At 44.8% G+C, this 11,925-nt stretch overlaps 1 long non-coding RNA gene across 1 annotated transcript in view; it reads right to left on the bottom strand.

Annotated features, from left to right (window-relative positions):
* Window positions 1-258: 258 nt before the first annotated feature.
* LOC136792780 (uncharacterized) overlaps window positions 259-11,925 on the bottom strand; it is a 223,557-nt gene continuing 211,890 nt past the window's right edge. Inside the window, exon 5 of the long non-coding RNA XR_010837182.1 lies at window positions 259-368. This is a non-coding gene — a long non-coding RNA (uncharacterized lncRNA). The remainder of the gene's footprint in view (window positions 369-11,925) is intronic.

Here is an 11,925-nt window from a genome sequence, read left to right as displayed (position 1 = left end):
AAAAATTTCTAGCAAGCTTTGATCCTTTCTATATCCACCGAAGATTGACAGCAACAAATTGGGAGACCTAAAACTGTAAAAAGATAGATGGGAAGGAAAGGGGGAAAACACAAAATCTAGACAATTTTCAAAAGGCTTAGCGAATCTCTCCCTTTATGTTTGGGAGAAATAGCCCATGACCTTCACGGACTTTCGGAGTATCATTGCGTCCGAGGCAGGGTAACAGCTGGTGTGGGTCACTGACCTCAAGTCGTCAAGAAGACCTCATCTTCAGAAATGCTCTAGAGCAAGAGAAAAGCGACGTCCGTGCCGCCTCATGGTGTTTTATCCAACGTGTACAGGGTGCACCAAAAACTGACTGTGCGCTCCTAGGAAACGGGAAACACACAGTCATACAGTCTGTGCACTTGAGGTAGGTTCCCCCACCCCTCGACTTCTGCACGAATTCCTTCTAGAACTTAGTTAAGGTAAACTAGCTGGGAGAGTAAATCAGTGGGGGCAGAGGTCCTCGGGTCTGTGCAGTTTGAAGAGGCTGTAAGCGCCAGTGCGGCCGGGGGGAGCATCCTTCCAACAACCGAATCGCCCGCAGACGGCACAGAGGGCTGAGACATGTATGTTTTCAGACACAGTGAATTCTTTCTGGAAATGTGGCAGCAACGTGTTAGGCGTAGCCCAAGCTGGAGACAGATGTAAGAGTCAGAGTAACGTAGGAAATGTGGATCCAGAAAGAAAGAATAAATTCCCTGAGGGAAAAAAAATGGGTTGTATTATCTTGGTGCAGAATCAAGTCTAGGTGGAGCCTTCAAAGACCTGTGGAAATGACTAACAGTAACATTTCAGACGTCTACAGATCAAACCCCGGGATATAATAATACAGCCTCTGCCTTCCTTCATAACTCCAGGAGGAAGGATTCCTGTTCACAGAAAAGCACACTCAAATGATATGTAGTGTTTCTTTATTTAGATGTGTGAAAATGCGATTCCCAGAGCCTAGGTGAATATAACCTCCCTCTTTTGAAATATTAAGAGTATTGTTGATGAAGTTTCCTAAGAAAAGCTCTCCCTATCGGAAGTTCCAAGGTGCTGAACATTCTGAAAATTATTCACCCAGGGTCCAACCTTTTCCAACCACCTAAAATTAACCCCCAAACAGAAACTTAGAAACCCAGCTAGGGAAATGGGAAAGAAAAAAGACAAATACAAGGGCGCTAATGTAAAGGTAAAGCAAAGGTACTACATTACTTGTCCTGAACTCACTGTGTAGCAAAATAGGGTTGTTTCTATGGATTTGAACATTTTGCAAAATTAATGTCACTATCTCATTCCCTTGAAACCCTAACACCTATTGGAGAACCCTGCCAGTTTCCATCGGAACACAGCAAAGACCTCACTCTCCCTGAGGCATACGCCAGGAGCTGGTCTTCTGACATGAACGTATGCACGGGAGATGCTGCCCGACCTCTCAGTTGTGGAACCTCCCAGTCCTCGTTTCTCCCGGATGCTGCTGGTAAGTTCATGTCTACGGGACAAAGAGTATTCTTCTAGAGCTTGACGCACAATGACCCTCTGCCCCTCAGAGAGCTGGGGGTGAAAAACATGTTCTTTTCCTACACTGTACCTTCAGTTTTGTCAATAACGGGAGAAAAACAGTGGTTCTGAGGTTGAAAAGAGAAAAGTTGATGTGTGACTCACACAATACAAAATAAAGGATGCTGTAGGGGAATGGTTTTGAAGATGGATGTACCGGTAAAGACCTGTTGGTCTTGTGGGTTAAAAGAGAAATCTAGGTCTTGTTCTGTGTCTTTCAATGTCAACAAGACCTGGAGAAACACATCAGATACTCAGAGTAGGAGGTTTTCCCATGAGCTGCTGGCGGTTCAATCTCCCATGGTTTTTCAAAACGTCCAACCTGCTACTTCTTTGGGAAGTACTGCCATAGTGCAGGAGGATTTTCAAATAAAAAGTACACATCCTTTTAAGAAATTGTGTTCGCATTTCAGAAGCCCTGTCGCCAAGTCCTTCTTACATGACTCTAGGAATTTGTTTGGATGTTGGTAATATTGACAATTGATTTTGTAAAAGTTAATAGCATATTAAAACAATGTTTGTGGTAAAAAACAAAAGAAGAAGTTGTGTTCAGCTAAATCTTTATATAACAGAGAATTCATGTTCTAATATTCTGAAAGCTCCAATAACTTTTTCTGAGGAAACTGGAGATCAGTAAGCTCAGGGAAAGCGGGGGTTAAAAGTCAGAGTCAGAGCAGGGTGAGGGAGGAGCAGCTCTCCCTGGTGATGTGCAGAGAGGGAACACACCAAAGGCAGCGTCCTTTTCTGTTATGAACGCTCTAGCCTCTGCGTAGAAATAGGTCCATTATACATTGGTGTCCCATCTGCAGGCTGCTTTGCAGGCTCTACCCACGTTGGAAAATCATTTAGCAGCACTCAGAGCCACAGCCAGAGCCGTGTGTGTGTGTGCATTTCTACTAAAGGAATGTGTGCTCATATTTAAAAATAAAATAATATTGAGTGCTTAAAGGGGAAACCCTGCCTCTGCACACCCCACTCAGCTCCACTCCTAAAGAGGCGACTCCTCTTAACTTCGTCGGCAGTTTCTCCTGGCAGTGTCCTTTGCTCATCTGCAAAGATGGATAATTTTTATCCCTCATTCTTGATTAATTCTCACTATAATGGCGGATGAAAATTTAATTTACCTGTGCTCCCCATGCAGTCCTAGTTCTATTGTAATTCCTCCATCAGCTACCTCGTCACTTTAGATGACACACGGCTGCCTTTTTTCTAGTTCTTCCCAAGTCTCCCTGGGCTGTAGTTTCAGCAACCCCTGGATCTGGTAGCCAGTGGGTGGCAAATGGTGCTGTGTACAGAAGCCATAAGCAATCCAAGTGTAGCCTGGGCGGCCCATCTGGGCTCTACTCTCTGAATCCCTGCGACGCAAGCCTACTGGATTTTCATATGGCCACCAACCTTCAGCCAGTTCGCAAAAAGAGCGAGTTATTTTGTAAACGGAGACGTCCCAGGCCCCATCGTGCTGCCAAGTGCGGGACAGGGTCACATCCCTCTGGGCAGCCAGGCACCTGGCCAGAGCCCGGGGCCTTCCGGCCGTGAGGAAGGGCAGAGATGTCCCCAGAGACAAGGACAAGTCTTTGCCGCTTCCCTTCCTCCTGAGTGGCTGTGGGTGATCTTTAGACAGCTCTTCACATCAGAACAGTCTTAAAGGGCACAAAAGAAAGGTCTCCACCAACCCCCCGTGTACTTGGACTCGTTTCAACTCATCACACAAGTGGCCTCGCTCTTCCCGAGAAGGCTTGACTGCATGACAATCCTCTGTGCTCTCATCCTCACGAGGTTTCCTGGCTCTTTAACGTGAACCACGTGGAGCTCATTGATTCTGCCTTAGTCACCACGTTCATGTTCAGTCACTCTGAACACCTCAGGCTGCCTAGAGCCTCTTTAATATGTGGGTTGTGGCGTGCCTTCTGGACAAAACTCCACCGTGAATGAATTGTGTGGCTCTGGGCATATGTCACTTAAGCTCTCTGAGGCTTGGTTGCTTTGTATATAGTATGACTGTTTTTTAATGTCCAAGGGCAATGCATAAGATTGGAGAACTATAGAATCTTGAACGTGGAAAACAAATCTCAAAAGTCAAAATTCCACCTCTTTCTGAACGCATAAATCCTTCCCCAGTATCCCTGGAATATGTCTGTTAGTGCCTGAATCCTTGGAGGCACAGGGAATTAAAAAACAATACTTCAAGGGTGGTCTGACCTGAGCCGAGAACAGTGGTATTTTTAACACCCTTGATCTTGACACTGTTCTCGTATTTTAAAAAAAACCTAAGTTTGCATTATATTCATATGTATTTTTTGGCTGCTACATGATACTTTTGGCTCATTTGGTACTTGTGGTCACAGAAAATCATGAGAGTTCACACACACACACACACACACACACACACACACACACACACACACAGATCCTTTCCACTACATGCTGAACTTAATCTTTTTCCCCAAAACACAAATGCTTGATCTTTGTTTTTATAAATTGTTTGTTGGCCTTTGTTACTGTTTTCCTCTCATCAAGTAATTCAGGTTCAGGTATCTAAAAGGTACAAGTATGAAGTGAAAATCAACTGTAATTCCAACCCAGAGTGCACCACTGTTACATTCTGGTGAATATCACTTCAAATGTTTTCCCTCTGTGTGTGTGTGTGTGTGTGTGTGTATCTATCTGCCAATGCGCACGCGCACACACACACAGACACACACACCCCCCAAACTATGGTGCGTTTGATGGCAGGTAGGAGAAAAGCCCATTGAAGTACATTGACTTAAACGATGAAGAGGGTCCCTTGTCTTGGCGGTGTGGCTTCGAGGGCTACTGACGCAGGGACTTGGTGATGTCACCAAGGACATGCCTGTGTCTCTTTCTCATCTAGTTTCCATGGTATCAGCTTCACCAAGGGAAAGTCCCTTTCTCTTATGATGTCAGGAAGGTCCCAAGCACTAACGGGAACAGACGTGTGCATGACCATATCCAAGGAGAGGGATTGAGGGCCTTTTCTGGAATTTCTCTCAGGGGAGCAAAGAACTGTCATTACTACAATTTTCCAGAAAACTTATTCTCCCGTCTTACTCTGCTGAGGGGAATTACTTGTCCACCTCTGAATCAATCACTGTAGCCAGCTGATATGATTACCCGATGACTTTAGGCCTTAATCAACTACTCCACCCCTAGGGCCAGAGGTGGAGCTAGCTTCTCCCAAACTCACAGGCCTGAGGAAAGAAGGTATAAATACCTGTATGAAATTTACCAAGGGAAGTAAAATAGGCTGTGGTGAAGCAACAGCAATGTCATATATATATATATATATATATACCCACACAGGTACATAACCATATATATCCCTTGTATAGGTTGTATACATATAAAACACTATATATAGATAGATAGATAGATAGATAGGTTAGATAGATAGATAGATAGATATAGATATAGATATTTAACCCTTTAGGGTATATGGGTAGGTAGGTAGGTAAGTGGCTGGCTGGCTGGTTGCATGCACAGACAGAAAGATGGAGAGACTAGACAGATGATAGATACATACAGAAGATCAAATTAAACATGCTGTTTTATAACCTGTTGTTCAGTAACCTCATCCCATGAACATTTTGCCGGTCAATCCTCAGATTTTTGTACCATTTTAAATGGATAAATAATATCCTGGTATAATCTGTGATCATGACTAATGGTTTTAATCGGCCTCTATTACTGAACAATTAGGATATGTTGAGTTCTTTCCAGCAGACGGATAATGCTGAAATAATGTGTCTGCACATGCATTATGGCACAATCAGCTTCTTGTTTCCTTTGATACATTTCTGTAAATATTCTCTAAAATATTCTGTAAATATTCATTCAGAAAAAAAAAAAATTTCTGAGTAAAAGGATAAGAAAATATAAAATTTCAAGACATTTTTCCAGATTGTTTTCCAAGAAGGCTGTTCATTTATCCTACTGCCAATATTACATGAAACTGCCCATATGGACGCACATTTAACACAAAATATTTTTAATACATTTTATATGATTTTTACCCTCCAAGTCTAATAGCAGAGCGGGAAACGCTAGCTGCTCTGAGTTCAGTGTGCGGTTCTTTTGTTACTGGTAGGGTCAAACATTTGAACACAGATGGTCGTCTAGTCTATTTTTTCTTTTGCCTTATTTTCTATTGAAGTGCTCATCTTTTACATACATTTGTAAATGCTTTGTAAATGTTTGACTTCTGCCATATTTGTTGCATGTTAATTATTCTTTATTTGTCCATCAACTTTATTTATGGTGTTTTTGCCATATGAAGTTAAAACATTACAATGTAATAGAGTTTGTTGCTGTTTTCACATTCAGGGGGATTTTTTAGCCTAAAATAAGTAGGAATTTAAGTATTTTTTTTAACATCTCTGAAGCGTTCCTAATGTATTTATCTAGTGACTAAAAATGCCATCTACACGTTTGAAAACACTGATGAAGTAGTTTTTCCCAAAAAATCTTGCTGGATACCTGGAAAAAAATAGATTAAAAAACTCAAAATTTAAATCGGGATAAATCTTGGAAAAATCAAACATTTAAACATAAAAAATAAATAAATAAACAAATGAAAGAAATATGGAAGATGCTTTTATAATCTTAAATCAGGAAAAAATTTCAAATATGATATAAAACCCTGAAGCCAAAAAAGAAGAGTTTGATAAATTCAGAACAAAATTTAATAATTTTAAACTATGCATATTTTAAAAAGCACTACGTCAAAGATAAGTGATAAGTTGAGGAAAATATTTGTAACTCATAAAAAAAGGACTAAGTCTCTCAATATATAAAGGTTCATGCAAATCCACGAGGAAAGTGTACATGTAAAAGAACTACAAGTGTTTTTAAAAATCACAAAATACACATCACCTCACCCATATTAACAGAAATGAATGTTAAAACTATAATAAGACACTTTTTTCCCTATCAGATTGAAAATGTTCAGAAAATTTGCTACAATACAGTTTTGGCATCGTGGGGAAGTGAAATTCTCGTCAGTCATTGTTAGAAACGGGAATCGCTAGAAGAGAATAACGTGACTCATGTAGTGCGATTATGTAGATCTACAGAGATGTAGATGGGTGTGTCTTTTGACCCAGCGATGCCGAAGGCTTGCCCGACAGCTGTGTCACACGCGGGAGAAGGCATGTGTGTAACAGGACATCCTGTGCAGGATGTAGTAGCTTTCACAGACGGGACGCTACACGGCATTAGAAACGACGAGATAATACCAAACTACTGACGCGGGCTAGTCTCTAAGATACTATTGCTAAGTAGCTACTAAGTGTTGCTAAGCCTCTAAGACACTTTACTAAGGTAAGTAAAACCAGTAAATGGGAGGGGGCGGTACAGAGGCATCACCTGTACTTTGCTATCATTGGTGCAAACTCCAGCAGTAATCAGCAGGGGTTCTTACATATGTGCTGAAACATAAGCCGTAGCCAGGTAATAGCGGTTGCCTCTGGGCAAAGAAATCGAACAGCTGGAGGGCCAGGAGGGAGGGGGACTGACTTTTCATTACGTGACTTTTGTATGGTATTCACTTATTACCTGTTCAAAAACATGATTATGTTTAAAAGATAAACTGATAACATTGCTTACGTTAAATTCCTTTAGGGAATACTTCAGCCCATTTCTGCACTCTCTATTCTGTTACATTAATATAGGTTTGTAACGCTATATCATTTCCATTTTACCACAGACTAGTAACCCACCGTAAAGCTTGCTTCCCATATATTTATCTGTGTGCCAGGATTTTTCCGATATTCAAAAATGTTTAGTTTTACAGGTACATTTTACAAACCTCTGTCATCGTTCAAAATTATCTTGCTGAGGATTTCGTTGGAAGTAGGTGAAATGGATGTTAATTTGTAGAGAACCAATATGTTAAAAATACTGTTTTCCCATCCCCAAATGTGGTACCTCTCTCTAGTTACAATTTTTCTTATATATATGTCATGATTTTCTCCACCTAGGCCCTACAACACATTAAGTTTATTCCTGAGCATCCTAATTTTTGCACGAGTCTTTTCACATCACATTTTTGGATGTTTACTGTTAGCTTATGATAGCACAATTGGTTTGCACACTAAAAAACGCTTTTTGAAAAAATTTTGGACTCCGCTGAATTCTACAGTATCTATAGCATTTTGTTTCAATTCCTTGGATTTTTAGTAGGTAATCATATCATCAGCATCGTCAGCAAAAACGGATGTTTATCTCCTCTTTGATGACATTTATACGTATGAATGTGTTTATTCTCAATTTACTTTGCTTAGTAATTTATATGATGGTACTAATAATGGACATTATTGTTTACTCCTGCCATCAATGGGGATGTATCCACCCTCATTCCCTTGAGCAATATATACCCACTCATATGGCAACGGCTGGCATAGTGTCATCCCAAACATCTCTCAACAAGTCTACCAGGCAAGCTCTATGCAAGGTGTAGACACAGAACACAGACCAAATAAATATGGGCCTTGCCTCCACAGAGTACAAAGATCAGGAGAGGCAGAGAGATAATCGACAGGTAAACTAATAAGTAAGTATGTAATTATGGATTCAGAAACGTGCTGTGAAGGCCATGCTTAGGGAAAAAATGGCGGAGGTTCATGCGTAGACCCTATTTAGGTGACGTGTCAGGGGAAGAAGCGTGTGAAGAAAAAGGGCAAGGCGTCGTGTGCAGAGAGCCCAGCATATGCAAACTCTCTAAGGCAGGAAGAGTCGGTCAAGGCCATGAGAAGGTCAGTGTAGCTGGAACAGAGGATACAGTGAGTGAGTGATTGGAGGCGCCAGCTGAGGTGAGAAAAATCAGCCACACACACTTCCACAGGCTGATGAGGCCTGACTCTTGTCTGTGTCATGGCCCGGCATCACCAGGAAGGTATGAAGTGTCTGGTGGCAGGGGCTGTGGCTGAGGGGCGCACACGCTCTTTGGTGTATGAAGGCAACGGTGCCTTCCTCCGCAGGGATGGTCGAGAACCGGCTTTCACTAGGAGCAGCCCAGGATCCCAGCTGGAGCAGAGCAACCAACCAGCAGAATGGAAGTTATTGGCAATGAGGGCGGAGACAAGAAGAGAGGAAGGAGTAACATCCTTCCTGGAGGAGGAAGCCGCGTCTACAGAGGTGGGGGTGGGAATCGGGGCAGCAGGATGGCCTGGCCAGCTTTGGGTTTGCAGTGACCCCTCTGGTGGCTGTGATCATGAGGAAGTTTGGTGTGCGGGCGGGGGCGGGGGCCCTGGATACAGGGACACATGAGGAATTGATCGAAGCCATTCACGCCTGCAAGATCCACGACGAAGGGAATGGAGAAGAAGGGGCACTTTTAAAAACATACTTCAGAAGGGGAATCAATGAAAGAATAAATGTTTATGGCACCTGTTTGATTAGACATTTTAAAAGCAGTGACAGGCTCAGTGATGGTGTGAGATTTATTTCAGGTAAGGTGTCCTATTTCTTGATAAATAGTCCGCATGTTATTTTTTTTGCAGCTGTCTTATCTCCTTACTACTTCAGCACGCCCAATTTACACACTACAATTACACACACACACACACACACACACACACTTACCACTTTACCAGCAGGTATTCAGAGAACAGGAATGGTAAGAGGACGTGATCAACACTTCCCAATCTGGCGACTCATCAAACAATAGAGACTTCCCCAGCCTCGGGCCACCCATGGCAGCTCTCTACCCTCAGCACAGCCAGGAGGGATGCTCAAAATATTTAGCAACCGGCGCCGGCATCCCACGTGCCAAGGCTGGGGCACTGAGGCAGGCCCTGCACACAGAGCCCCCCCCCCCCACTGTTCAGGCACCTTTAGTTGTGAGTCACATGGGGGCCACGTGTCGCAAGGCCCAGGGGACGCGGGGGGCCATGTCACCACGCAGAGGTTTGGGGTCGTGATGAGTTACCTGGCCGCGTGGAAGGACCGGTAATCGCCCGAGCTCAGCCTCCGAGGGGCGGGACGCCCTCACCGCGACAGTGATGTCCCGCGGGAGGTGGACACCTCTGGCCAGGAGCGTGTGTAGCGAGTAGGAGAATGTGCTCTGGGCGATTCTAATCTCCCCCCACTGAACCCCGCCTGCCCCCAGCTCTCAGCGCTCACGAGGCCTCCCTGGCTTCCCAGACAACTGTCCCCGAGGACAACGCTCACCTCCTCGCCCCCCGGGGATCTGGGCAGCACCTGAAAAGCGCCTGCGTCCACGCGGGAGAAAGGGGCCACGCGTCCCAGGCACCGTACTGCTCAGTAACGGAGGATACAGGAGCCACGTCTCATGGGTTCCTTTGCCAGGGCCCAAACCACACTTTCTGTCGAAGGGAAACTCAGGCGGGAGCTGGGGGAGGGGAGAGGGGGGTGCACGCCGAGGCCGCTGCGCACTGGGAAGCAGGTGCGAGGGGGGTAAACCCGCGACGGGGGCTGGCCCTCCGCCGGCGAGGGCGCGGGGAGGAGGGAGCGCGATTCATCCCCGCAGCTGCTCCGTGACCTGGGCTGACCTCCGGCTGGCCCCGTGGGCACAGACCCTGACGCACAGAGATTCCATTTTAGGGCTCAGCCTCAGCGGCCGCAGCTCCTACTGGGGTGGTGATGGTGCTTTGTCAGCGACAACCTAACATTTTCTAAATGTTCCCTGTTTGTCTAAGTGTGGACAAAAGATGATACGTCTCTCCTACTTTTGCTATATTTTTATGACCAGGAACACGTCATCACTGGGTACTCATAAAGAGCAAGGGATGCTTTTAAGAGAAATCTCACTCAAAAAAAAGAAAATCATCCTTTCTCCCGTAAGAGTATATGTATTTAACTCTAGGTGGAAAGTAGTTTCAGTGTGATCGTTACAGTGGCCCAGCGTCCGAGCTCTGGACAACTCCCTCAGTTTCCCCTCTGTGCCCCTTCCGAATGTCCGTCCCTCTCCAGGACTCCAGGCCTATCAGACGGACAGCGGCACCTCTGACCACAGCTGTCCCTCTCACCTCTTGGGACAGGAGAAAGTCAGATCGGCCCTGGGAGAGAGCGGAGGAGGGGATCTCTCACCGCCCCCACTCTCACCACCTGCAGTCTTGTGATGGAGGGGAGCACAGAGCCAGCTGGAAGGGAAGTAGACGTGTATCTCTCTTTAAAATTATATTTTGAGAGTAGTTGTAGATTTACCAAAAAAAGTTGCAAAGATACAAAACAGGTCCCATATACCCCAACCCCGTTTCCCTGACTGTTAGCATCTTACATGACAGTGCTGTATTTGTCAACACCAAGGGAACGATACTGATAATGTTATTATTAAACAAAGCCATGCCTTACTCAGACTTTCCTAATTTTTGCCGAATGTCCTTTTTCTGTTCCGGAATTCTACCCAGGAAACCACACGACATTTAGTCATCACATTCCCGTAGGCTTCTCTGGGATGGGACAGTTTCTCAGAGTTGCTTTGTTTTTGATGACCTTGACAGTTTTGAGGACTACTGGTCAGGTGTTGCGCAAAATTCCCCTCAATTTGTGTTTCTCTGTTGGTTTTCTCATGATGGGCCAGTGTGGGTTTGGGAGGAAGAGGCCAGAGGCGGAGCACCCCGTCTTCACATCAGATCAAGGACACTTGGTGTCGCTACGATTCCTCACGGATGATGCCGATGTGAAGCCCTGGCTGAGGCTGTGCTTGTCGGTTTTCTCCACCGTACACTCACCTACCCGAGTCTTTTCTTTTTTTCTTTTCTTTCTTTTTTTTTTTTTTTTGCGGTACGCGGGCCTCTCACTGTTGTGGCCTCTCCCGTTGCGGAGCACAGGCTCCGAACGCGCAGGCTCAGCGGCCACGGCTCACGGGCCCAGCCGCTCCGCGGCACGTGGGATCCTCCCGGACCGGGGCACGAACCCACGTCCCCTGCATCGGCAGGCGGGCTCTCAACCACTGTGCCACCGGGGAAGCCCCCGAGCCTTTTCTCACTGCACTTCTTTTACTGATGCCATGACACACAGCCCACGCTTACGGGGTGAGGGGTATGTCCTACCGCACGGAAGGCGGAGTAAGTAGTGTCATAAATTACATGAAATCGTTCTCTGCACAGATTTACCTATTCTCTTCCATTTATTTGTTTATTCAATCAATCATTAATCTATATCAGTAAGGACACATGGATATTTATTCTAATATTTGAATTATGATCTACTACTGGGTTTTTAGCTGTTCACATCACCCTAGACTTGGTTATTGGAGCTCTTTCAGTTGGTTCTTGGTCCCTTGGACATAACCCCATCACTCTCCGGTGGGTTGTTTTTGTTTTCTTTTTGTGTTTGTTTGTGCTTTTTGTAAGCGCT

This window comes from Kogia breviceps, chromosome 16 (genome assembly GCF_026419965.1).
Source record: "Kogia breviceps isolate mKogBre1 chromosome 16, mKogBre1 haplotype 1, whole genome shotgun sequence".
Taxonomy (NCBI): Eukaryota; Metazoa; Chordata; class Mammalia; order Artiodactyla; family Physeteridae; genus Kogia; species Kogia breviceps.
The sequence above is the reverse complement of the archived record's forward strand: the minus strand, read 5'-3'. Positions and strand labels throughout refer to the sequence as shown.